This window comes from Delphinus delphis, chromosome 1 (genome assembly GCF_949987515.2).
Source record: "Delphinus delphis chromosome 1, mDelDel1.2, whole genome shotgun sequence".
Taxonomy (NCBI): Eukaryota; Metazoa; Chordata; class Mammalia; order Artiodactyla; family Delphinidae; genus Delphinus; species Delphinus delphis.
This window is the reverse complement of record NC_082683.1, coordinates 79,670,298-79,697,829: the sequence shown is the minus strand read 5'-3', so window position 1 is coordinate 79,697,829 and position 27,532 is coordinate 79,670,298.

Below are 27,532 nucleotides of genomic sequence, written 5' to 3'. Positions count from 1 at the left end.
AAGTCATAATTCTAGTTATTACTTTAAAATGTATATCTCAGAAATAACTAAATTTCCTTGTCAATTACATTATTATGAACTTTCATCAAATCTTTAACTGTGGTCATTTTTAAGTCTTTTGTCATCTACAGACAGTTTTGAGTGTACTCTGATGCTTTTGAAAAATGTTCCTATAAAAGGGTTTCATCTTCAAGGAATTCATGGAAAAGACTCTGACAAGTACAGGTTTCTGGTAACTGACTGTACTGCTGAACTGAATGAATAAGCGTTTTCAGAACTCTAATGGAAAACTGATGAACTCATAAAAGTGCTAACAAAAGATCAAGGTGAAAAAATAATTAATTACATGGGACTGAGTGAACTGATGAGGTTGATTATAATTTTCGTGACTTTCTGTTTGAATAAAAAAAAAAATTCCCCCTCCCCAAAAAAAGGAGAGCCTCTGCGGAGAGCTTTCTGGGCCCTTTCTGCCTTTGGTCAGTCTGGTGGTTCTTATACACCTGGTTGTGGCTGATTTTCAAGGCACGGTGTCTGGGATGAGAGAAGAGGGGCTGCAAAAGCCGAAGACAGGTGAACATTTTCCCTCTGGCAGCACAAGCCCCTGAAAGTTAAAAAAAAAAAAAAAATGCTACTCCCTAAGTTCACAAAAACAATACCCTCCAGACTCCCTCCTACCAGCATTCTCTGTATACCAGTTCAGTTCCTCCAGAGTAGAATTTAAACCAGAAAATGCCACGAGAAATAGAAAGATAAGAGCCCCAGGTGGATGCAAGTCTCTCTGGGGTGTGATTGCCTGAACACAACCAATTCTCTGGTGGATCAATGGTCATCGTCTTTTGGCAGAGCTTTGCTAAAAGCAGCACCTCTCGGAGCTGCCAGAGAGGAAATGGACACTTTGATCTGTCCTAGATAGAAGAGGAAGCAGGTAGTTTAGACTGCTGAAAAACAGTTTGAGGGGAGCTTCTAGTTCAGTAGAAATTAATCCGTGCCTCTAGATAGCACATAAGCCTATTGGAAAGCTTCTTCAATTCAAGCAGTTAATAATTTATCAAGTCTTGTAGCTTAAGGGATACAGTTTTCAAAATTATTGTACTGAGGGAATCATAAATTCCACCAAGAGGAAGGTTGTAGTCCAGATATTTTATTTTAGATTTCCAACCAGGGTGCATTATGACACGCCACATGAAAGTCAAATCGTCAATGTAAAACGGTTTCCAGGTGATAAGTTTACCCCAAGGGGTCCAGTAAAGTAATACATTCAGAGTTATATCTGACTTTCACAATCTATAAAGACTAGTTATCAATTTTTTGAAAGATTTGATAAGCAGGAAGAAAAAAATAGCTTGTGGATGCTGACATCTGTCTCATTAATGGGAGCAGCATAAGAAGTACAAGCTCCTTCTGGATTTGGCTGTAAATACACCACTGACATACATTTTGGAAAGTTGCTGTTTTGTGCTGGTGGGAATGTATTTGTCTAACCTTGCCCTGACTCTAATAGACATAAGGAAGCAGTGATATTACTGTCAGCCACATTCAGCTTTTTAAAACAGGGGCACCCACTCTGCCAATATCTGCCAGGTTCCAGGCCACTGCATATTAAAAATTATGTTCAAGCAACACTATCTGGCCTAGTGAAAGTTTTATTAGGAAATAATTCTCCTGTTTCGCTTGGTGAAGGGAAGAAAAAAAACCCACTTCACCCAACAGGATTCCAAGGAATAATTAATGTTTCTTCCATCCTCAGAATAGGAATGCTGCCGCCTTCTCTAGTGTTTCACGTGGAAGACACAACCCCACATGGCAAGGACAGAACTAAGCAACATACTAGAAACAGGCAGAAGACGCAAGTTCTAATTAATCGTCAGTTTGAGTGTTGCCTGTTATTGCATCATTCTTTGTACTGTAGGCAATATTTACATAAGTTACTCCCTTGTCAACAGGGAAAAAGAACTAGACTCTTTTTTTTTTTTCTGGAAGATTGGTATGTTTGCTGAAGATGCTTATTAAAACAATAATAGTAATAACCAAGTGCTGAATTTTGCTTGGCTTTGGTTAAACTCTCTAGTTTAAAGTGAATTCCCTGGAGGATGCTGACTGCCCAAACTGCAGGAGAAATTCTTTGACCATCATCGCTTGAGCTCATCGGGTGAAATACAAGAAATGGGTGGGTACACTGTTCACCCGTGCAGAACTTATGACTAAACCCATTCTTTAAAAACTCACCGTGCACTTGAACAGAAGTATACTGCAGGGCTACTTCATTTATCTAGCTAGCACCATCAGGAAATGGGTTGTTTTCCCTAGAAGTAAATCATTCCTAAATGATATTTAAATTTTAATCCATTCAGTGTAAGCACATTGCATTTTAGCATTTCTACAATAATTGCATACTTGCCTACCTCTTATTTTTTTAACATCTTTATTGGAGTATAATTGCTTTACAAATGGTGTGTTAGTTTCTGCTTTATAACAAAGTGAATCAGCTATGCATATACATACGTCACCATATCTCCTCCCTCTGGCATCTCCCTCCCACCCTCCCTATCCCACCCCTCTAGGTGGTCACAAAGCATGGACAAAGCTGCTGTACTATGCAGCTGCTTCCCACTAGCTATCCATTTTACATTTGGTAGTATATATAAGTCCATGCCACTCTCTCACTTCGTCCCAGCTTACCCTTCCCCCTCCCCGTGTCCTCAAGTCCATTCTCTACGTCTGTGTCTTTATTCCTATACTGCCCCTAGGTTCTTCAGAACCCCCTTTTTTTTTTAGATTCCATATATATGTGTTAGCATACGGTATTTGTTTTTCTCTTTCTGACTTACATCACTCTGTATGACAGACACTAGGTCCATCCACCTCACTACAAATAACTCAATTTTGTTTCTTTTTATGGCTGAGTAATATTCCATTGTATATATGTGCTACATCTTCTTTATCCATTCATCTGTTGATGGACACTTAGGTTGCTTCCATGCCCTGGCTATTGTAAATAGAGCTGCAATGAACATTGTGGTACATGACTCTTTTTGAATTATGGTTTTCTCAGGGTATATGCCCAGTAGTGGGATTGCTGGGTCATATGGTAGTTCTATTTTTAGTTTATTAAGGAACCTCTATACTATTCTCCATAGTGGCTGTATCAATTTACAATGGAGCAAAGACAGCCTCTTCAATAAGTGGTGCTGGGAAAACTGGACAGCTACATGTAAAAGAATGAAATTAGAACACTCCCTAACACCATACACAAAAATAAACTCAAAATGGATTAAAGACCTAAATGTAAGGCCAGACACTATAAAACTCTTAGAGGAAAACATAGGCAGAACATTCTATGGTATAAATCACAGAAAGATCCTTTTTGACCCACCTCCTAGAGAAATGGAAATAAAAACAAAAATAAACCAATGGGACCTAATGAAACTTAAACGCTTTTGCACAGCAAAGGAAACCACAAACAAATTGAAAAGACAACCCTCAGCATGGCAGAAAATATTTGCAAACGAAGCAACTGACAGAAGATTAATCGCCAAAATTTACAAGCAGCTCATGCAGCTCAATATCAAATAAACAAACAACCCAATCCAAAAATGGGCAGAAGACCTAAATAGACCTTTCTCCAAAGAAGATATACAGTCTGCCAACAAACACATGAAAGGATGTTCCACATCACTAATCATTAGAGAAATGCAAATCAAAACTGCAGTGAGGTATCACCTCACACCAGTCAGAATGGCCATCATCAAAAAATCTACAAACAATAAATGCTGGAGAGGGTGTGGAGAAAAGGGAAACCTCTTGCACCGTTGGTGGGAATTGCCTACCTTTTAGATTTGAGTGAACACCTACTTTTTCTTTGTGAAAATGAATTCTTGTTACTGGTCACCACCCAGCAGTGGCTGCTGGGTCTGCTGGGCCGCATATGGCTCTTCGGTTGTGGCTTTCAGCCTCCTCCTTTGCTTGAGCATTTCCTTCTCCTGCTCACCCACTGTGTGCTGCCCTTAAATCCCCCTCACCACTTCTAATCAGACAAGGCAGGATTTTGCGGGTGAGACAGAGCAGGGGTTTTGGAGTCCAACATTTTAGGGTGAATTCCAGCTCCACCACTTACTTCCTGTGTGAACTTAAAACAATTAATTTCCTCAGTTTTCTCATTTATAAAATGGAGAAGAAATACTTGTCTAGGCTTGTTGTGAGATGGAGGGATGTGGGTACAGAACTTGGCACAGACTTCTGGGGGCCGCAGCTTACCACGAGGTACCCCGAGAAGTGAAATGTTTCTAAGAGAGGACCCGGGGCTTTGTGGCAGCTCAGTGGACAGTCGGGGGATGTTTTCACTCACTTGCGTGTTCATTGCTGGTCACTGGAGGGCTGACCTTTCCAGCACCTCACCCCCAAAGACATGGATACACAGACCATTGCTGTGCCTAGTGGTTTAAAGCAGCACCATCCAGCATCCTCTCCGTGCCTTTTTTGTTCATCTATCTATATAAATAATTTTTTTTTTTTTTTTTACTGTTTTCCCATTACATGGGAAGGATTGAGTGGATTTCACCAGACTTGGAGGCCTGACTTTGCATATGGGCTGTACAGAATGCCAGGTCGGTGGTCCTCAGACTTGAGCTGCATCAGTATTGCCTGAAAGGCTCATTAAAACACAGATTCCTGGGCTCCCCTGGTGGCGCAGTGGTTGAGAGTCCGCCTGCCGATGCAGGGGACACGGGTTCGTGCCCCGGTTCGGGAGGATCCCACATGCCGCAGAGCGGCTGGGCCCATGAGCCATGGCCGCTGAGCATGCGCGTCCAGAGCCTGTGCTCCACAACGGGAGAGGCCACAGCAGTGAGAGGCCCGCGTACCGCAAAAAAAAAACACAGATTCCTGGGCCTCACTCCCAAGGTTTCTGATTCAGTAGGTCTGGGGTGGGACATGAGATGTACCTGTCTAACCACTTCCCGAGTAAAGCTGATGCTGAGGCTGACATGGCTGGTCTAGGGACCATGCCCTGAGAACCTCTGCCTTGGGTGAGCCAAAGTAGAATGGGTGGTGTTGATCCGCAATCAGCCAGCCACACGCACTTCTCCTCTATGGGCTAACAATTCTCCAGAGGCGGCTGGAAGGCCAGCTAGCCCTCCTAAAGCAGCAGTCCCCAGCCTTTTTGGCACCAGGGACCAGGTTCGTGGAAGATAATTTTTCCACGGACGGGGAGGGGCGGGAGGTGGGGGATGGTTCAGGTGGTAATGCGAGTGATGGGGAGCCATAGGGGGTGATGGGGAGCGGCAGATGAAGCTTCGCTGGCTCGCCCGCCGCTCACATCCTGCTGTGTGGCCCGGTTCCTACCAGGCCAAAGACCAGTACCGGTCCATGGCCCGGGGGTTGGGGACCCCGGCACTAAAGTAAAGCCTGCTCTTAGAGGCAAGTGGGGTTTTTTGTTTGTTTTGTTTTTGCCGTACGCGGGCCTCTCACTGTTGTGGCCTCTCCCGTTGCGGAGCACAGGCTCCAGACGCGCAGGCTCAGCGGCCATGGCTCACGGGCCCAGCCGCTCCGCGGCATGTGGGATCTTCCCAGACCGGGGCACGAACCCGTGTCCCCTGCATCGGCAGGCGGGCTCTCAACCACTGCGCCACCAGGGAAGCCCAAGGCAAGTGGTTTTTTGCAACTTGATCCCTAAAAAGCGTATGACAGAGGTGAGGTGCAAGGCAGATTTTTTGTAGCTTTAATTCCTTTCCACACCCCGTTGTCTAGTGAGTGCAGATAGCCGAGGCACCCTCTCCAGTGCCTGACCTTCTCTTATTTCCTCCCCTGAATCCACAGTGGCTGAAAAAGTCGGGGTTTGAGTGTGGGTTGTGGTCTGAATTATTAGCTCTTGGGTAAGGTGAGACCCATTCAAATTGTTCTTAATTTCCCACCACAGGCTTGGGTTGAGAAGGAAGCAATTTTGTAACTATTTGCAAGTCAGAAATAGTGCTCACAAAATATCTAATTGAGATAACCCAAACCACATTTCCAAAATCCAAATCCCACATACTTAATTGAAATGGAAATAGCTGTGCGAGACCTGGTCTCAGTGTCCTGACATTGCAGGTGAGGGTGTTTCTGGGGACTCTGCCAGAGCCAAAGAGGAGAGCTATAGTCATGGGCCAGGCTTATCCTACTTGTGTCTGTGTGAGGTCTGAGGAGAAAAGTGGGTCAGTGAGAAATCCTGGGTTGGAGTGTGGATGGTCAGTGTGAGAGAAGCCAAGGAACTTTTAGGAACAGGGATAACGAATTTTCAAATAAAATGTGTGATGTATTGTTGTATAACCCCTAATTTTAGAATGAGCCTGCTGTAGTCACTACTCTGTATTACCAGGGCTCACAGGGGGGGTCTCCATGGGAAAAGAGAGGGGAGCAGCCCTCATGTCAGGTGAAGCGTTGGCAGGCCTGGGAGGTTAGTGAGAGAGGTGACTCAGCAGAGGCCCAGGGATTTACAGAGATCCTCTGGGGCAGTCACTGGACTTCCCATAGCTTGTGGCCCACAAGATTTGAGGTGTTTTCATTTAAGTAGTAAAGAAAAAAGTGGCCTAGCAAGGGGGCACCCAGGTGACAGACTCCTGGGTAACCTGAGGTTATAGGAAGATTCTGAAATCAACAACTCTGGTTGTTTTTGCCCCATTCCTTTTTCAGATTTCTCCAATCTAAAGAAAGTGTGTTCATTGCAACAATATTTCCGAGTGGCTGCTGGGGCCTGGCCATGTGCCAGATGCTGAGGAAATCTTGGGGACCATAAGGCAGGCCTTCATCTCTAGGAGCCTGTTTTCTTGGTTCCCCACCCCCCACCCGTGTCTTCTTTTCCTCCAAAGCCCAGTTCCATCATGTTTGCAGTGCAACCACCTTCCTCTTCTGTGCTCTCACCAATGACCCACTCCCAGAGCCTGGGGTATTCACCCATCTATTAAACAACTGTGTGCCAGGCACTGTTTGGGGCAATGGGGGGACTCAGTAGTGAAGAAAAGAGACAAAAATCTCTTGCCTTCTTGAAAAAGACAATCAATAGGATAAAATAAAGCAAAGACACAGTTTGTAAAACTTCAGTAAGTTAGGCAGTGATAAAGAAATAATGAAGCAGGGAGGGGAATAGAAGGAGTCTGGAGTGGGGTTTAATGGACCAGCCAGGGCAGGGGCTCTTTGAGAAGGTCTGAACTGAGCCAGGGAGAAAAGGCAAGTGCAAAAGCCGGAGGTAGAAGCTCACTCCTGGAGCCTGAGGAAGAGTGGGGAGGCCGCAGTGGCAGAAGGCAGAAGCCGATGCAGGAGGGAAAAGCAGGAGATGAGGTCGGAGTGGGGCAGGCTGGGAAGAGACCGGGTATGTCTTGCAGGGCCTAGTAAGGCCCTGGCTTTGCTCTGCACCATGTGGGAAGTCATAGTGGGGTTCTGAGCTGAGGGGTGGCCCAGCATGTCTTAGTTTTAGCAGGGTCATGCTGGGTGCAGTGTGGGGAATGAGCTGAAGGAGAGCAAGGGAGAATAATTAGGAGGCTACAGCAGAATCTAGGCAAGAAATGATGGTGGCCTGGACCAGTCTGTGATGGTGGAGATGGTGAGAAGTGATCAAATCCAGGATGTATTTTTAAGGTAGAGCCAACAGGATTTGTTGACAGATTATGAGATATAAGAGAAAGAAAGGACCCAAAGAACATCAATAGACATTTTTTCCAAAGAGGATGTACAAAAGGCCAACAGGTACATGAAAAGGTGCTCAATATCACTAATCATCAGGGAAATGCAAATCAAAACCACAATGACCTATCACCACACACCTGTCAGAATGGCCATCATCAGAAAGTCAAGAAGGAACAAGTGTTGGCAAGGATGTGAAGAAAAGGGAAACTTGTGCACTGTTGGTGGAAACGTAAATTGGTGCAGCCACTCTAGAAAACAGTATGGAAATTCTTCAAGAAATTAAAAATAGAACTACCATGTGATCCAGCTATTCCACTTCTAGGTGGATATACGAGGGAAATGAAATCACTATCTTGAAACGATATCTGTACCCCTGTGTTTATTGCAGCAGTATTTACAATCACCAAGACATGGAAACAATCTAAATGCCCACCAATAAATGAATGGATAAAGAAAATTTGGTATATTTTCAGACATAATGGAATATTAGTCAGCCATGAGAAAGAAGGAAATTCTGCCATTTGCAACAACATGGGTGGAACTTGAGGGCATTATGCTAAGTGAAACAGGACAGATGAAGACAAATACTGCATGATCTCCATTATACGTGGACTCTGAAAGACAAATCAAACTCATAGAAACAGAGAGTAGATAGGTGGTTGCCCAGGCACAAGAGTGGGGGAAATGGGAGAAGGTGGTCAAAGGGTACAAACTTCCAGTTACAAAATGAGTACGTTCTGGTTGTGCTAATGTACAGTATGGGGACTATGTTAACAATACCGTATTATATACTTGAAAGTTGCTGAGAGAGTAGAACTTAAAAGTTCTCGCCCCAAAAGAAAAAGGTAACTGTGTAAGGTGATGGATGTGTAATCATTTCCTAATATATACATTTATCAAATCATCACGTTGTACACCTTTAACTTACACAGTTACATGTCAATTATATCTCAATAAATGTGGGAGGAGAAGGACCTAAAGATGGCAACAAGTTTCTTGACCTGAGCAATTAGAAGAAAGGGTCACTATTTATTAAAACAGAGGAGACTGCAGGAGGAGTAGATGGGAAGCTTCTGAGCTTGATTTTGGACCAGTTAGAGATTGAGAAGCCCATTAAACATCCAAGTGGAGATGTCAAATAGACAAATGGATATGTGACTGGAGCTCAGGAGAGAAGTCCAGATTTAAATTTGGGAGTAATTGTTATGACCCACCACGGACTTAAGCTGGGAAAAGAGGACATGAGGGGTTTGAGGGTCAGTGAAACGGGGAAAGGATCAGTTGATTTGGAGCCGGGGAGCCACTACCACATAGAGCCACAGGAGAAGCAATGCCTCAGAAGAGCAAGTGTCAGCACGAAGTAAGGAGCATTCAGAAAAGAAGTGGAGGATCGAATAGAGGGATATTGCTGCCAACTGACTGAATTCCAGGGAGCACAGAGGAAGAGCTTCAGGAGAAAAGGAAAGGTGGGAGACAGGGTCAGAAAATGTGATATACTGGACTTAATGTGCATGAAGTGTCCAGGGCATGAGGAATGATCGCTGAGTTTCGGGCCTCTCTTGGGGAAAGAGGTAAACAGGGATGAAGCTGGGCGGAGACCCCGACTGCTGGTCCCAAGGCTCGAGGGGGAGGGTGGATGTGAGTGCGCATGCGCACGGGGAGGGGCGTGGCCGGGAGTGTCCTCCTTGCTCCCGCCGAGCTCCCTTCGTCCCAGTTCTTTTCAACTTTTACCCTGGGCTGGGCAGGTTGTATTCGTTCCATTTCAGCCTCCGGTCGGGGCTCTTTTCCTGCTGGACAGGTTGACTGCGTGTTCCCTAGGCGTCTGTCTGAGCTGGGGCTCCTCTAACACCTGCCCTGCTTTGGAAACACCAACCTTACAAAGATTCCTTCTGCTGATTCACACAGGCGCTGCACTCTCGCCTTCTTCAAGATCCTAAAAGTAAAGATGCATTTGGGACTCGAAGGATTGCCCAGTGTGTGCCTGAACCAAGCTCATCTTTTTTTTTTTTTTCGGTACGCGGGCCTCTCACTGCTGTGGCCTCTCCTGTTGCGGAGCACAGGCTTCGGACGCGCAGGCCCAGTGGCCATGGCTCACGGGCCCAGCCGCACCGCAGCATGTGGGATCTTCCCGGACCGGGGCACGAACCCGTGTCCCCTGCATCGGCAGGCGGACTCTCAACCACTGCGCCACCAGGGAACCCCCAAAGCTCATCTTTCATAATCCGTCACATTTCTGTCAATATATCCTTTCTCTCATGTCCACCCCCTTAACCAGCCATAAATGACGCCAGACTTTTTAAGGCCAGTGTTTTGCGTTCCTTATTTTTAATTTTTAAAGAATTAACGTCAACTTTCTTCTTTGTGGCCTTTTTCTTTTTTAATTCCTTTATGTCTATAAGATTGATGCCTTCTGTGATAAAAAGGATTCCCTTGTCCTCTTCTAGCACTTGGAATCATTTATTTCCCAACAATTTTTCTGGGGGCCTTCTCCTATCTGAGGACAGTGGTCTGACCACAGCCCTTCAACCGCCTGGGGTTTCCACCCTCTTGCCCACATTGTCTGGACTCCTCTTCCTGACCAACGACTTGGCACTGGATCTCCAGGACTGCATGGTCTTTGAGCTACGCTAGATGCAAAAAAGTCACCCAGCAGAAAAAAGAAATGAGAAGATGGAGTTTGATTTACTACCCACCCAAGGATGAGGATGAACAGAAAAGACTTATTGCATGGGACTCTGTCATATCTAAAATACAAGGGCAATTAGAAGGACAGAGAGAAGAGACCCCTTTAGTGGCCTGGTTATTCTCTCTAGAGATGCAGTCTTTTTTAGTTATTGGTTACAGCTCTGCCAACAGTTTTCCTGTCAGAGATTCCAGGGCGGAATGAAACTAATAATTATTAAATGTTCAATAGCAGCTACCACAAAGTTGGCTCAGAGCAAGTGATTGCTGGGTTCTGGCTTTTAGTTTTCTTCTAACACATGAACACAGAATTTGGTCATCCTGACCGACAGGCAGCTGGGCCTGCACCCGGCTTCTGCCAGGCTCTTCAGAAAGCATCTGTTACAGATCACGGAGGAATACATCTCTCATGATGTGCTGTCCATTGTTTCCTCACTTTGGTCACATCCCCTTTTTAATTATGATGACGACCCAAAGCTTGAGGAACTTTGGAAAGTCACCCACCTGTCTCTGCCTGTGTGCGCAAATGTATGTGTGCTCTCCAAGAAAAGAAAAACCACCCTTTGCTTTTTAAATTATCTTATCATGCTATTCCTTAAGAAAATAACCTGGGCAAAAGGCATGAGAGATGGTTATACTTAGGGTTTTTTAATATACAAAGTGATATATAGGTATAAAAATAAAGTTAATAGACAAAACCAAATTTTAAATTGTTTTAACCAACATTTATTTAATGCCTAGATGTTGTAGGCATTTTATATATAAGAACTTGCTTAAGCTATATAATAGCCCTGAGTAGGTAGTAGGCATTATTAACCTCATTTTATACATAAGGCAAAAAAACTTGCTAAAGAATATGCAGTTAATAAAAGACAAAACAGAGGTTTGGACCCAACTCTGACTTACTCTGAAGTCTATGTTTATTCCTCTACATCATGATGACTTTGAAAGAGACCATATGGCCTATCTAGAAGGTGAAAATGTCCTTTGCCTCAAGAATAACCAATACAAATTTACTGAGTACTGGCTGGATGGGAGCACTTCACGCATTCAAATGGGATGGAAGTTAATTCTCCTGAGTTACAGTTGAGTAGCAGCCAGGAAAGTGGCATGTCTTTTCTTATGTCAAGCTTGCGTCTCAGGTAGCAAGAGATGAAACTGCTGATATTGTTTGTCTGAAGGAGGCAGAAAAGAACTAGACATCTTCTACACAGGGAAAGAGCGGACTTGGGTTGTGTATCTGCTGTGATATAAATTGTGACGTTACCTGAAACTGTGTCTCCAACTCAGCCTAGCAGGCAATCCTAGCTGCACTGTATTCTGGCTGGAACACATATACACACTCCTCTTCACGCTTCACCTGCCCCTCGCTGGTGCTGGTGCAGATCAGGAGTGGTCAGCAAAGCCCTCCAAGGGTTTCCATTCACTCCAATGTCTGGGATTAGTATCATCAGTTACAGCAAGCTATTCCTGTCCTCTCTCTGGCAGTTTGAAAGGGCCACTGCCACATCTGGTCAAAGTAACTTTGTTTTTCCAAGATGGAATCTTTCTTAGAATATTTTCTTTTCTTGCAGAGTTCTACTAGATTTCAGATAGCTTCAGAACAAAACTAGAAATATATGTAGATAAATAGGTAGATATTGTTATATAGATAATATCTTAATAACTACATATTTTAGTAATCATTGCTTGTAATTCATAAGTATTATTATCTATGTTATATAGCTATACTAGATAATATTATATATTATACAACTATATATTATATATAACTAGCTATATAGATAGATATAGAGGAATATATAGGTATAGATATAGGTATAGATATATAGATAGAGATATATATCCTTTCTCCTTCATTGTTTTAAATAATATAATATAGAAATATTTCTGGCTTAGGATACCACATCTATATAACTGTACCTATATCTATAACTGTATCTACATATCTATATCTATATCATATCTATATATTCCTCTCTTGAGAGACACTAGTCTCCTCTCCTGTTGGCCTTGATGACAAACACTTTGCCTTCCTGCATTAAACACATAAGGGTGCGACTTAGACCCTATTGCTCTTGCTGGGCCCAGACAAGACTGTGGGCAAGCCAGGCTACTTGGTCACTCTAGGGGTCTTGCCAAGGCCACTGCCACTGAACTTCTTTGGGCAGCAACCCCAGGTCTTATCCTGATCTAAATAACAAGCCAAAAGCAAAGAGGTGACTCAGAGGCAGAGAAAATGTGTGCAGGGATCCCGAAATTTGTCCTGCTATTGGCTATCTTTCCTTGAAAGAAGCCACCAGCAATTAAATAGCAAACAAAAGAGAGATCACGCACATGCACATCCCCGCCCTGCCCAAGGTTCTGGAAGAGAGACCCCAAGGGGAAAATAAAATTTAGGAGGTTTGTTGAACCCACTGTAGAGCTGATCCAGAATTTAAATTGATTCCATAATTTATTGCATTTTAATTAGCAATCACAAGAGACCAAGTATTGTTTACTCTCTTGTTATAGGAGCTCTAGCTGGAAACAAATACCAGAGAGTCTTAATAAGGATGAGTTATATTTACTGTTTTCCATTTTACAGTCTTGTTATAATCATCACAAGAAGAGATTCATTTAGTGCTCATCTGTTCTTGGTATGACATTTGTTGACCACTAGGGTGACATAAAATCAGAACATACCCCGTAAGCCAAGAAAGAGCCTCCCCACCTCCACCCCACCCCATGTTTATGCCTTCATTGTTTTCAATCATATAATTTAATGTGGAAATACTTCTGGCTTAGGTTAGATGACATGAGTTCGCATGTGCCATTGTCACCCAAAATGCATCTAAATGACTGCTCTTGGTTATTTATTTAGGGCAGAATAATGCTACAAACAGCAGACAGCTGTATTTATATGCGCCACTCCAACAAGGAAAGAGCCACGTAAACAGCTGAGAAGCTGTCAATCTGTGGCAGCGTACACCCGGCAGCCTATTAGGCCCCCATCTGATGGGTTACCACACTTGTTTTGTTTCATTCCATTATTTTTGTTAGCTTCTAGAATATCAATTATTTTTAATGACATTTCCCCAGGGTCAGAGCTTTGGGGGTTTCTAAAGAGCTCTTGCTATTATTACTCAAGCAGGAAGAACCCTAAGCTTCTCTACTTGTGGGATGGGATTCTGGTACAATGTATTTCTTTGAGAGCATGCTGGGTCCTCACTGGGAACATTATGAAGTACTTTAAATACCACTGCATATTATTACAGTGATTCACATCAGTCAACCAGCTCTGCCTCTTGGATCAGACACCCTGGCAGGTAATCGAGCTCATTATCTCAATTCTAAAGGATATTTCATTAAACTAAGTGGGAGGACTTGATTCCAAAGGCCACTTTCAAAAAAGGCATGTTTTGTGTAATCTGAATACACATACCCTTTTGAGGCCTTTTCATTCAAAATGGACCTTCTTCCCCAAAAGTAGGTGAAGTAGGTGCCATTATTTACCCTGGTTTTTCTCCTTTAACCCAGTTTTTCCACCCAGGCACAGAGGCACCAATCCGGTGCTCGGGTTTTAATTAAACCTTGTTCCCTGTTAAAAAGCTCCTATTGTTCCTTTCATTTAAATAGGATTCTTCTTAGATCTTTAACAAGACCACAGAGGAGTAATAAATCTAAGTAATTGTCCTTATTAAGAGGAGATTATTCTCACAAGACTATAACAGTCACCAAAGTAACTAAAGCCATTTCCAGGTAGCAATTAGAGAATCCTCCTCCTACCCAAATACAGAAATGCCTCGTTAGTCACTTTCTTTGCGTCTCAAATTAAATTAGATGGCATTCTGTTTATTTTTCATATCTTTTGCTAACAGAAGAAGATTTTCCCTTTGATGATATTAATCAGGAAACCTGAAGTCCAACTGCACTGAGTTCATGGGATGGTGGTGACCTCTCCCTCCCTTCCTCCCTCCCTTCTTTCCTTCCTTCCTCCCTTCCTTCCTTGCTTCCTCCCTTCCCTCCTTCCTTCCTCCCTTCCTGCCTTCCTCCCTTCCTTCCTTCCTTCCTTCCTCCCTCCCTCCCTCCCTTCCTTCCTTCCTTCCTTCCTTCCTTCCTTCCTTTCACAGCTGATGCCTGGGTGCCTGCTGTGCTAGGCACTCTGCTAGGCACTAGTGGTTCAAAGATGAAAGACATAGTCCCTTGGATGGTATATTAACAAGTCATCTAATACTTACCAACCATCTTCCATCTTTACAGTGCAGGACACTGTAGTAGGTGCTGAGTTTTCAGAGGGAAAAAAAGCCAGACATAGTCCCTGCCTTCTTAAAACTTGAAATGTTGCAAGAATATAGACATTAACCCAACAATTCCATAATTGGTTAACTGCAACCATGGAAAAATGTTATGAGAGGACAGGATGCCATGTGAGCATATTTTAGGGAGTTATAAGCAGTCCCTTCAGAATTATCCACTTAGTTTGTTTTATTACATATGACCGGACATCTGCTTTCTTATCCCACAAAACTGCCTAAGAAACTTTCTCATTTCCCAAGTTCCTACGAAGGCAGTGGCTCCTGATGTTTTCAATTTTTATTTAAAACCCACGTCCTAAACTGGCCTCCCTTGGTTAGAGAAAGCTAACTTAACATGTGTAGAGTTGTCAAAGAAAAAAAAACGACAGCAGACTCAAGAACCCATCAAAGCTTTATTTCAGAAGTATACTCATGTATGCATGCATGTGCACATGGGAGCCTGCCAAAAAGCACATGCCCTAGAAAGCTTGGGGAGGGGGCTTTACACCAAAAAGGAGAAAGTATTGGTTGTCAACCTTATCCGCTGCAGTCTTTGTTTTCAGATCTGGAGGACGTAGCTTACATCAGCTCAGCTCTTATACTGAGCTGTGAGTACACTGTGATTTCTTTTTCAGAAATTGTTAATAAGAACTGATAAGTTTGTTGCCTCCAAAATTGCCAGTAATATAGAAATTTTGGGTGTTACGTGCAAAATTCATTCCTGGTGCACGAAAGAGAAGCAGCCTAGAGCTCTGCAGAGATGGGGATTGAAAACTTATAATTTGAAACAGAAAGTATCTATCATATGACCCAAAACACAAACAAACAAACACAAAGAACGCTCTCTTTCACTCACCCAACAAGTCAAAATGTTTTCTTGAAAAACAAGATCATCAGTCCATCTGCAGGGAAGCCTTGACTTGTGGCCACCACTACCTTTGTGGGTTGTCCGGGGGCTGGTCTAGATTTCAGCCTTGCGGACTCAGAACTTTAACAACCCGCCAGGAGCAGATCCATTTTTTTTTTTATTATTCTAGATAAAGATTCATTAGCCAAGTAGTGAGGCTGAAGAATAAAAGCAATATACCAGGGTACTAATTGGCAACAAGAAGTAACTCTCATAGGGACCAAGATGCTCAAAAGTCTACACGAGGGCTTCCCTGGTGGCACAGTGGTTGAGAGTCCGCCTGCCAATGCAGGGGACATGGGTTCGTGCCCCGGTCCGGGAAGATCCCACATGTCGCGGAGCGGCTGGGCCCGTGAGCCATGGCCGCTGAGCCTGCGTGTCCGCAGCCTGTGCTCCGCAACGGGAGAGGCCGCAACAATGAGAGGCCCGCGTACCACAAAAAAAAAAAAAAAAAAAAAGTCTACACGAGCACTACATTCTTTTTCTGAAGGCAGACACTACATATTCATCAGAAGATTGCCTGTGGGTAGAGGGAGGGTTATGGAATCAGAACAGCAGTGCTAAATGACCTGGATGTTTAGTGAAAGCAAACTAATATAAACTGATGCTTCCATCGAAAACTAACCAGGGCTAGTTAGAACATTAGAACTCAGCTGGCCTCAACCCTCTGTGTTCATCTTCATATTAAGGATGTCTTTGCCAAGGGGCCCAGTGACTCAGTTCGTTGGGCTGGATCTCCTTTAACCTGGATGAATCTTCCCCAAACAGCACTTTGCTATTTGCTATTCACAGTAAAGTAACTGAGAGAGCAGCTGCATGAGAGCCTTTTCGGGGTCTTATATATAAGGCTATTTTCTCATTACCAAGGGATCATTTTTTCTTTCTTTCTTTCTTTCTTTCTTTCTTTCTTTCTTTCTTTCTTTCTTTCTTTCTTTCTTTCTTCCTTTCTTCCTTCCTTCCTTCGTTCCTTCATTCGTTCCTTCCTTCCTTCCTTCCTTCCTTCTTTCCTTCCTTCCTTCCTTCCTTTCTTTCTTTCTTCCTTCCTTCCTTCCTTCCTTCCTTCCTTCCTTTCTTTCTTCCTTCCTTCCTTCCTTCCTTCCTTTCTTTCTCTCTTTCTTTCTTTCTTTCTTTCTTTCTTACTTTCTTTCTTTCTTTTGTTGCACCACCACGCAGCTTGCAGAATCTTGATCCCTGGACCAAGTATTGAACCCAGGCCCTCTACAGTGAACACACAGGGTCCTGGACTGCCAGCGAATTCCTACCAAGGGATAAACTTTTTAGGAAAAAAAATCCTCATCTTATATTTGAGCAGATATGATAGGCATTTAAAATTAAGAATCAATAATTAAGTATATTCCATATACCCTGAGAAAACCATAATTCAAAAAGAGTCATATACCATGATGTTCATTGCATCTCTATTTATAATAGCCAGGACATGGAAGCAACCTAAGTGTCCATCAACAGATGAATGGAGAAAGAAGATGTGGCACATATATACAATGGAATATTACTCAGCCATAAAAAGAAATGAAATTGAGTTATTTATAGTGAGGTGGATGGACCTAGTGTCTGTCATACAGAGTGATGTAAGTCAGAAAGAGAAAAACAAATACCGTATGCTAACACATATATATGGAATCTAAAAAAAAAATGGTTCTGATGAACCTAGGGGCAGGACAGGAATAAAGACGCAGACGTAGAGAATGGACTTGAGGACATGGGGAGGGGGAAGGGTAAGCTGGGACAAAGTGAGAGAGTGGCATGAATTTATATATACTACTAAATGTAAAATAGCTAGTGGGAAGCAGCCACATAGCACAGGCAGATCAGCTCCATGCTTTGTGACCACCTAGAGGGGTGGGATAGGAAGGGTGGGAGGGAGATGCAAGAGGGAGGAGATATGGGGATATATGTATACATATAGCTGATTTACTTTGTTATAAAGCAGAAACTAACACATCATTGTAAAGCAATTATACTCCATTAAAGATGTTTAAAAAATAATAATAAAGTATATTCCAGAATCATGACTTCTATAGGGTAAGATTCCTTGCCATGGTTTCCTATTGCATCCGAAAAGCTTGGTTTTTGGAAAAAAAGCAAGATAGCACAGTATTGGCCATCTGGAGGAAATGGAGGAAAAGCCGTCTTAAAAACAGTTGAAATAGGTAAAAAGGAGAAAATAGAAGGACACTGAAGACAAATGTAACTATTTCATCATTTTGGGGACCAGTTCCGATTCCTCTGCCCTAGTATTCGAGACCCTTTGCTTATGCCATCAGCACATGCCCCAGATTTTCTTTTTCTAGGCTTCCAGGGCTGACTAGCTGCTCTTCTAATGGACATATTCTTCCTTTGTATATGTCACACCTTCTCTGAATTGCTAGCGGGGCTCTACAGACTCCTGAGACATTTTGTCTCCTTTGAGTGACTTTGCTTCTCTTTGATGTTGATCTTGGTTCTCAAAGGGCAATCTTATTTCCTGGTTCTCGGGGAAGTGGGTGCAGTGAGGGAATACCCCAAGTACACAAATAAAGGCATTATCATCATAGCATATTTGAAACTATCAGCATTAACAGGGTTTGGACTTTGGCAGGTACCACAGTGCACATGTGTGAGAACACACACACCCAACCCTCCTCTTTTGTGGACTCTACCTTGAAATTCTCTAATGAGAATATTCCTTTGAATGAAGGTATGATTACCTGAAGTGACAAAGGGGGAAATTTGCATTTTCTCTAAACTTAATAGAGTTCATTAATAAAACTTTTTTAGGACAACTTAGCACAACAGATTTTCAATGACAAATATTTGCAGATAATGAATAGAAGACTATCAAGTGCTTTAGATCTAACCATATATTCCCAATTAGGAAGAGAATGATGTTTTTCAAACTTAAGATTGGGTCCCAGAAAAATAGGATGGATTTATCTTTCTTACCAGTTTCCCATATAGAATCCTTGCTGCGTATAGTTGCACTTCTTGTATTATCCCTTTCTTGAAAAGCAAAAAGGCTGTCCACCGTGAGCTGCCTGTCCAAACACATAGGGCTGTCCTGTGACTCGGGTCAGGAGGTGAGCTACTCAGAACACTTGTGTCCAAGGGTCTCTGGTTTAATGACTATGGATATAGAAGAAGAAAGGCCTAGTAGATGGGATATAAAAATTTTAGGAAGAATGAAAATGACCTTTTAGTTTCAAAATCATCCCCGGTGGAAATGGCTCCTTTACTGTGTGTGGCAGATACACGAGTGTAAATGCCATTTTAAGGCCTGGCCCCTAAAATGCCCAGCAAGCTCTTCCGTGGTCCCTGGCTTCACCATCTCTGTGCCTGGAGCAATGGACTCCGAGAGGTCAGAGCTGGACCCTTGAATTCATGACACAGAGTCACCTGACCAGTGACATTCACATTGAACTTCGTGTGGTTGGAGCCTAGCTCTCATTGTGTTAAGCCACTGAGATTCTTAGAGTTGTCTGTTACCCGCTTAATCCAGCCTAGCCTGAGTGCAGGAAGCAGGCTAGCCTAGGCGGGAAGGTGCTGCCAACACTCACGGATTTCATCCTCAGGTGCATCTGTTTATTTCGACCTGATGTATGAACATGGGATGGACCTACCACCCAGGACATTTGTAAATAATATTTTTAATCAAATCAATATTTCATATGGAAAAGCCCATCAGACCTCCTATTGTACCCAAACTCACGTGGGGCCTCTTCTAGGTAGATGCTTGAAGACCGGGTCTGAGCCAAGCTTGAGCCCAGGTGTAAGCCACTGCCTGGCGCACACCGGAATCTCCACTGCAAACATTGATCGAACGTCTGGGTCCTGAGGGACAAGCAAGAAACAAAGTCCAGGGTTCGGATCTGGCACAAAATATAGCGGAGCTGGAAGGAGCAATCTGAGGATACGGAGGGTTGGCAGGCCCAGGGCTGCTGGCATTGGCTGGGAAGGTCTGCGTATTGTGCTGAGCTGTCCAGAGGGTCTTATTTTTTTTAAGTCCCGTTTTAGGTTCATAACAAAGTTAAGCAGAAAGCACGTGCAGTTTCCATATACCTAGTGTCCCCACACCTGCATAGCTTCCCCCATTAGCAACCTTCCCCACCAGACTGATGCATTTGTTCTAATTGATGAACCTCGCATTCCACATCCTTATCACCCAAAGTCCATGGTTTACGTTACGGTTCACTCTTGGTGTTGTATATTCTATAGGTTTTGAAAGGTGTAGAGTGATGTGTATTCACCATTATAGTATCAAACATACTATTTCACTGCCCTAAAAATCAGAGGTATGTTTTTACAGTGGACACAAATAAATAGCTCTGTCCACAGCCTTCTCCTAGGAGGCATTTTCCCAGCACACAGCCAAAAGACCCCAAGAATTCTTCAGGTATCCATGTGGGAGAGAAAAGCCCATGTGGGATCCTGGAAGATGTGAATGGAGCTTGTGGCTCCGTTCCCAGCATTCTCTGGAGTTTAGCCTGAGAAAATAATAAGAATCCTATAGGATCAGTGATCTCACTCATTCGGACTACAGTAAATCTCTTCTATATTACTGCTCAGCCTCTGAGAATATTACGTTGGGTCTCACTTTATTAAAGAATGTCGTGCATACCCAGAAGTAGCTATTTAATTTTTAGCTGCAAGATACAATTTTGAAAAACCATTATCTAGAAAGTGCAATAATCAAACAATGTAATCATGAATGTTAAACCTTCTTGAAATACTATTTTAAATGCTTGCCAGCTGGAATCAAGGGTTGACAAGAAAGTGTGTGACTTGGTTGGCTTTCTAATTTGTCAAAGCATCTACGCTTTCCAACGAGTTATATTTGTTAAAATATGTTGTTTCTCTGCATGATTGCTTTGAAACTATCGAAGAATGCAAAATCCTTAAAGAAGGAAGGCAGATTTGCATTTTCTATTCGTTCCAGCCTAAGATTTAGTATGAAATCACTTTAAGAGACACAATTGAAGAATCATGTCTTGGAGGAGTCAGAAGGTCCACATACATCACCATTTGCCTCTGAGCTTTCTGGCTGCTCTGAGAGACTCGTAAATTTTGTGACATATGGAAAATATCAGAAAACCACAGCATGTGTTAAAAGGGCCCAGAAAGCAGGACTCATACTGTCATGAAACATCCCTGGTGATTCTTCCCATCACCCAACCCTGAATCTCTACAGAAAGGGCCACCTGGGTGTTTGGCCAGTGGCTGGGAAGCTCAGTGGCTGATCCAGCTGTTTGGTGGGTATGTGCCACCCGCCCCACTCACAGGAGGTCCAGCAGGGCTGTGGGTCACAGTGCAGTGCCCCAGGAAGGAAGGCCTCTTTCAAGGCTCTGAACTTTGGTACATGCAACCTCCCCTGTGTAACACCCTTCTGTCTCAGTGAATTCCCCATTCTGTTCCCACACACTTCCTACCTACCCTCTCTTAGCACTTGTTTCATTGTGCTATAACTTACATGTCTGTCTTCACTATCAGGCATTGAACTTACAGAGGCCGAGGCCTAAACCTTATTTTCTTTGTATGCCCTGAACTTAGCAGGTACCCGAAGAGATGAGTGGATGGATCTGCCCACCTGCTTGGGGAGTCTAGGGATGGAGCAGGGATTGATCTTAGCTCCTGGCTTCTCTTATTCACACTAGCTTCATGGCCTTTGGCAGGTACCTTGCTATGCCTCAGTTTCTTTATCTATAAAATAGGAAGGATAATGGTGCTTACTTCATAAGATTGTGCATATTGAATGATTTATACATCTATTATACTTAAAATGATATCTTGGGGCTTCCCTGGTGGTCCAGTGGTTAAGGTTCCGAGTTTCCACTGCAGGGTATGTGGGTTCGATCCCTGGTTGGGGAAGTTCCGCATACTGGGCGGTGTGGCCAAAAAAAAAAAAAAGGAAAGAAAAGAAAGAAAAGTGACATCTTGTAAGAGCAGGAGCTCAGTGAATCTTAGCTAACAAAGTGAGCTCTCAAAAAAATTGTAAGCTCTCCTTATCAGTCATAATAACGTCATTCCAGATGGCCCAACTCCACTGACCACGCTGCAACAGCCCAGGTCTCCATGTGAGTAAGAGAGGGTGACTGGATTTCTGGGAGGAGTGATTTGCTGGGGGTCTCAGGGATTCCAGGAAAGAGAAACGGGGAATTTTTTTCTTCCTGGAGCGAGCTTTCCTTAACTGTTTGAATGACCAAGTAGTGGTGCTTAATCAACAACTACCCCGAGAGAGGAAGACTAGAAACACGACCTTCTCTCCTCCCAGCACCGTTTCTAAGGGGTCCTTGGATGGACCCTGAGAAGGGTGGTGAAGTGCGGGCCTGACCTTGGCCAGCACTTCAGGCTCTAATGTCCCTGAGAGTCCAAGGACCCAAGAAGGACTCTGATGCGAAGTGGGAAATGACGGCCCATGAAAGCAATGAGCCTGCGCTGTGGAAAGCAGCAGGGTTGCCCTGGCCACCAGCTGGGGTTAGTTAGTGACTCAGAGGCAGAGCCTATCAAACCTCAAACATTTCTTGGCAAAATGAAAAGGGGGTGTTTGGAGGAAAGGAAGTGGGCACAGATTGGGGGTGGGGAGAGGGGTGAAAAGTCATCCTAGGCACGGAGGCCGTTCTCTCCATCCTCTGACCTGCATGGCCCTCTGGGCAGGGGCTGGAAATGGGGACAGCAGGGAATGGAGACTAAGGACAAGCTGCCTCAGAGCTGTTTTCACTAGAGATTCTCCTGAAATTGAGAGCCCACGCCCCCAGGGAAGAAACTCTGTGATGCGGGTCCTGAGTCCATAGACAGGTACCCCAGGAGTGAGTCCCAGCTCTCTGTTCACTTGTTTGGGGCATTTGAGTGGCCACTTAGCTTTGCTGAACCTCACCCTCTCCTCCTAGAAAACGGAGTTAATATGTCTCCCTCACAGAGCCATTGTCCGTCTCTAATGAAATAAGGCTGCTGATGCGTTCTGAGAACTGTAACGTGATAGATTAATACCAGGCATTTTACTCACCATAATCAGTATTTAGGATGGTTTAAAGAGCCCTGGCTAGATAGAACTGAGCCAGGTTTGGTCTTTGGAGGCCAGCAGCCGTGGTGGCAATGGAGAGAGGGTCCCACCAGCGTGGATGCCCCTTTCCAAACTGGCCTCTCTCCCTCCTTCTTCCTCCACAGACTGGAGAAGACTGGCAGTATAGGATGGTGGTTGAGGGTCTGGGAGACCAGACTGCCTGCCTTTGAATCCTGGCTTGGTCACTGAGCAGCTTCACGGCCTTAGGCAAGCCACCTAATCTTTCTACACTTCAGTTTCCTCATCTGTGAAATGGGGATGATAGTGGTGCTTGTACCTCATAGGATGTTGTAAACATTGAATTACATATGATAATTAATAATACATTATTATACTTAAAATGATAGCTAGTGAAGTGAGCCCTCAAAAAATGGGAGCCTTCCTTAATAGCCATGGTAATGTCATTCCAAATGGCCTGACTCTACTGACCTCCCTGCTCATTCAGAGAACACCAGGACATTTCCACCTTGGCAAATCAGCCAGAAACTGAGAAGAAAAAAAAAAAAACACTTTAGAAATCTCCGCAAAAAATGAAAATGTTTTTCTTGGGGGAAAGAAGATGGGGAGGTTGCAGACCATGGGCAGCTTGTATGATTTACTCAGAACCCCGTACATCCAAACTACGGGGCTGTTCCCAGTGATCCAATCTGACTTCCTATAATAGGAAGCTCAGATTCTCCACCACTGATTCTCTGATCAGTGAGACCAGCTCTCTTCTGCTCCTCAAATGCTATTTCCAGCGATGAATCATACACTTTAGGACTGTAAGGGATCCCAGAAGATCACTCAGGCCAATGGGATGGGAGGGTTCCTGGGGAAAAAGACAACTGACGGAGGAAGTTCCGTTCTTGAGTGGAAAACCACTATCTGCCTCCTAGAGCAGAAAGCGCCCCCCCACCCCCGCGCTGCTGAGGAAGGGTTGAGAATGCATTCCAGCAGTTCCACAAACACCCCTTGAGCACCTGCCTCAGTCCTGTGCCATCCAGAATTGCACAGTTCTGGAGACGGGGGCGCATGGCTAGCACATCATTGCAAAACCACGTGGTTAGAGCCGTTTTGCGGGTTTTCACCCTGTGTGGTGTTTGAGCCAAGGGCAAGGGCACCATGCAGCCCTGGGGGCGTCTACAGAAGGTGCTTTGGAGGAGCTGGTGATACTTGAGCTAACTCTGGAAGGAGGAAGAGGACTAAACTCAGGTGAGAAAAATGGAAAGACCCTCCCATCAGAGTGAAGAGATGAACAAGCAGATCAGTGCAGTTGGAGGCTAAAGTGCCAGAGATATTCGAGGCGGATGAGGCTGGGGAGACTGTGGGCCAGAGGGGTCGGGGCCTCGTGTGCCATGTTGAGGACTTGTGCTTGGAGAACGGGAGACATCGATCGGGTTTTCAGTAGAGCAATGTGCAGTGAAATGTGTGGAGCCTGGACAAGCCATTCAGGGGCTGGCTGGGTGGAGGGTGGATCGGAGTGCGAAGGCCTGGAGGAGGTTGTCGGGTTTGCTACTTTGAGGCTTGGTCCCTGGTAGGACTTCTCAGAGACGTAAGGTACCAGAGTCCCACTGACATTCCATGCGTGGCCACCAAACATCCACCCACCTCCCATGTTAACTCTTCTTAGTCACTCAGGTATTTCCCTCACCCCAACATAGCCCATGTACTTCGGGGGAAACTCAGCGGCTCCCCTAGGGCATGAAGCTCAGGCCCCAGTGCGTGAGCACAGCTCCATCCTCCCGTCACTGTGTTTGCTTTCAGAAAGGGCAAGTGATTCAATTCAGGCTGCTGAGACCCAAGGCAGCATTTGGGGGAGAGTATGGGGCAGGGGTGGGAGGTACTCCAGAAGGTGAAACATGCAGAGATGAGGCCTGGAACTGTTGTGACTGTTTTCCAGCGGGAGGGAAGGCAGTCCTAGGACCAAGGTGGCCGTGGACAGTGGAAAACGTCAGGAAAACAGACCCAAGGCCCTAATGATGGGATGAAACCAGAACAAATCCCTGGACTTTTCAATTATGTATGCCAATAAATTCCCTTTGTTTTCTAAACTTTTTTTTTTCTTGCTCTCGAAAGCTCAGAGCTCAGGGGCAATAATCTAGGGCATAGTGGCCAGAACTGACCATGTCTCAACATGTAAAACAATCACTACGAGGTTTTCCTGACATCATTTTTTTAAAACATAAATTGTTTTAAAGCCGTTTTACACAGCTCTCTGCTGGCTGGAACTTACCTCTCCAATCTTCTTTCCTGGGTCCCTTTAACGCAGTGGTGTGCTGCCACCTGCTGGTCACAACACAGAAGAACGTACCCCAGAACGTAGATTGAGACTATTAATGCTGGAAAAGGCCTTAGAGACCAGCGTGGGGAATAAAGGGGAGATTCATTTTCTGCTAAGGGATATTTCTGAGCTGTTTGAATTTTGATTAGCAAGCATTATGTTTTTCATCAGGAAAAAATATTCACTTTGGGAAATATAGTATTTCATACCTTGTGATGTTTATTACTCTTGGCTATTTACATCAATACCTGCTATTTCCTTGAAAAGTTCCAGGGCAGCCAGCCCATTTGAAGCTTGTTGGATCTTGTAGGCAGAAGGTAGATCCTAGTCCAGTGTCTTTCTATTCAGGAAACACTGATCAAGCCCTCCAAGCATTCTCCATAGAGTCTCTCTCTCTGGGCTTGAGGCAAGGAGCAGCCGCAGACAGCCCTGCACCTCCCCAACCCTGTGAAGGATGGGATTTGATAGCTGCTCCCTCTAAAAATTCTCTTTGCAAATCCTTTTTGCCTTTGCTTAGTGGGTAAGGAATTTAAGAGTTGTCTTCCTTGTTCTTGATACGACTTTGAAATTTCTGCACAGTGGCCCCTTTGGAATTTAGCATCTGTTGTAGTCATACCCCAAACAAAACAGAGATAGTAAGAATCCGATCATAAATGCTGTTACAAATTCCCTCCTGGCCTCTACTGGAGGTGGACCTGACCAGGACCAGGATGCTCTCAGCCGCTGAAGCCCACCGGTAGGTGGCGCCCGAAACAGCCTTATTGCCAGGGCTCTTGCCTAGGACTGAGGGACTGAGCTTGAGCTTGGAGCCGGTGCCCACGCCACCCCCACCCACCCCACCGCCTCCATCCCCTTTCCGCCGACCCTCCTCCACTACAGCCACCTTCAGTCTGTCCGTGTTCTCACCCAGCGATTACCTGGGCTTTGGCTTCTCTTACCCAGTTAGCCCTGAAATTCACGGAGTCCCTATTAACCTGCCCAGGATCTTTTCCCGTGTTACCCTAAACCGAGCCCCTTCACCACTAGCTCGGACTGACGTGGCCACGCACTTCCGTGGTGGACTCCCAAAGCCATATTCTGCTCTGCATTCAGGCACCTTATATGTCCGTGTCCCCTTATACCAAGCTTTGATTTTGCAGGTCCCTTTGGACACGACACCCTGGACTGTCAACCAGCCTCATAGGAGTTCACCCTATGGCCCAGCTAGTTTTCCCTGAGCCCTTCCCAGCTGGTCCAGGAACCTCTTGAGGGTAGTGTTGAGGCTGCTCCAATGCGTGTGCATTTTATATCCTGGAGGCTGCAAGGCCCAATATGTTCTGGTCCCCACCCAACCTCATCTCTTACCTTTCTTTCCCCAACGTTCCCCACTGACCACACTGACCTTCCTCCTTTCCTCAGACAGATGTGTTCAAAGCTGCAGGAAAATAAGCTCACACCTGCCTCAGGCTCTTTATACCACCTTCCCCTCTGCCTTCTGCACTCCAGCTCATGCCCACCCCATCTTACCATTCAGGTCTCAGCTTAGATATCACCTCCTCAGAGAAGCCTTCCCTGACTATTTTATCTAGATTAGTGACCACCATCACATTCTATGCTCCTCCCCCATTTTCTTCATATTCTTGTCACTCTCTGAAAATTTCTTATATAATTTTTGTTTGCTTGTGTATTATCTAGTCAGATAATAAACTGTACCTAGAATGAGCTCCCTGAGGGCAGGGAGTTCCCCTGTCTTGTTCACTGTCCCCAACATCTAGAACATGGCCTGTAAAAAGACTGCATCACTAGGCTGTGCACCTGAAACTAGTTTAATATTGTAAATCAACTATACTTCAATTAAAAATCTTGATTTAAAAAATTCTTTAATAAAAATAAAACAGAGCATGACACTCATGGGGACTCACTCAATTAATGTTTGTTGAATGAATGACATGTGCCCCAGGCCACCCTGGCTGAGTGTCACAGCCCCTGCATCTACAGTTGGGTTCATTTGCCTAAAACAGCGCTGCAACTCCTGCATGCAACTACATTTCTTAGTCTCTGCCCCATGCATGTTGGTAGAAGCTCCAGTCACTGTTGGAAGCCGCCCTTCCCACTATTTCAAGAGTCTTCACCTCGAGCCCACTCGGCTGCCAGGTGGTGCCTGACACCTTCTTCTAGTCCTATTGTGGGAGGGGTGTCTGTTGCTGAGGTCGCTAAGACCCACAAGCCCCATGCAGGTACCCAGGCCCTGCCACAGCTGCCACCTCCCTCAGATGTCCCTCCACATTGTGTGATGTCACCCTTCACTGTGCCACCGCTGGGCGTTGAGGGCTCCATGATATTGGCAGCCACTCTCCCCTGCCCTGTGTTAACCTGTTCTATGTGGCCAGTGGGACCTTCCCCATTTCCTCCATCTCTCATCCTTCAGGAATCAGCATTCATGACTGCTATGGACTGAGTGTTTGTGTCCCCCAAAATGCATATGTTGAAATCCTAACCCCCAGAAGTGATGGTATTGGGAGGTGGGGTCTTTGGGAGGTCGTGATGGTGGAGCCTCATGAATGGAATTAGTGCTCTTATAAAAGAGACCCCACCAAGCTTCCTCACCCCTTCTGCCATGTGAGGACACAAGAAGTCTGTGACCTGGAAAACGGGCCTCACCCGACCATGCTGGCGCCCTGATCTCAGACTTCCAGGCTTCGGAACTGTGAGCA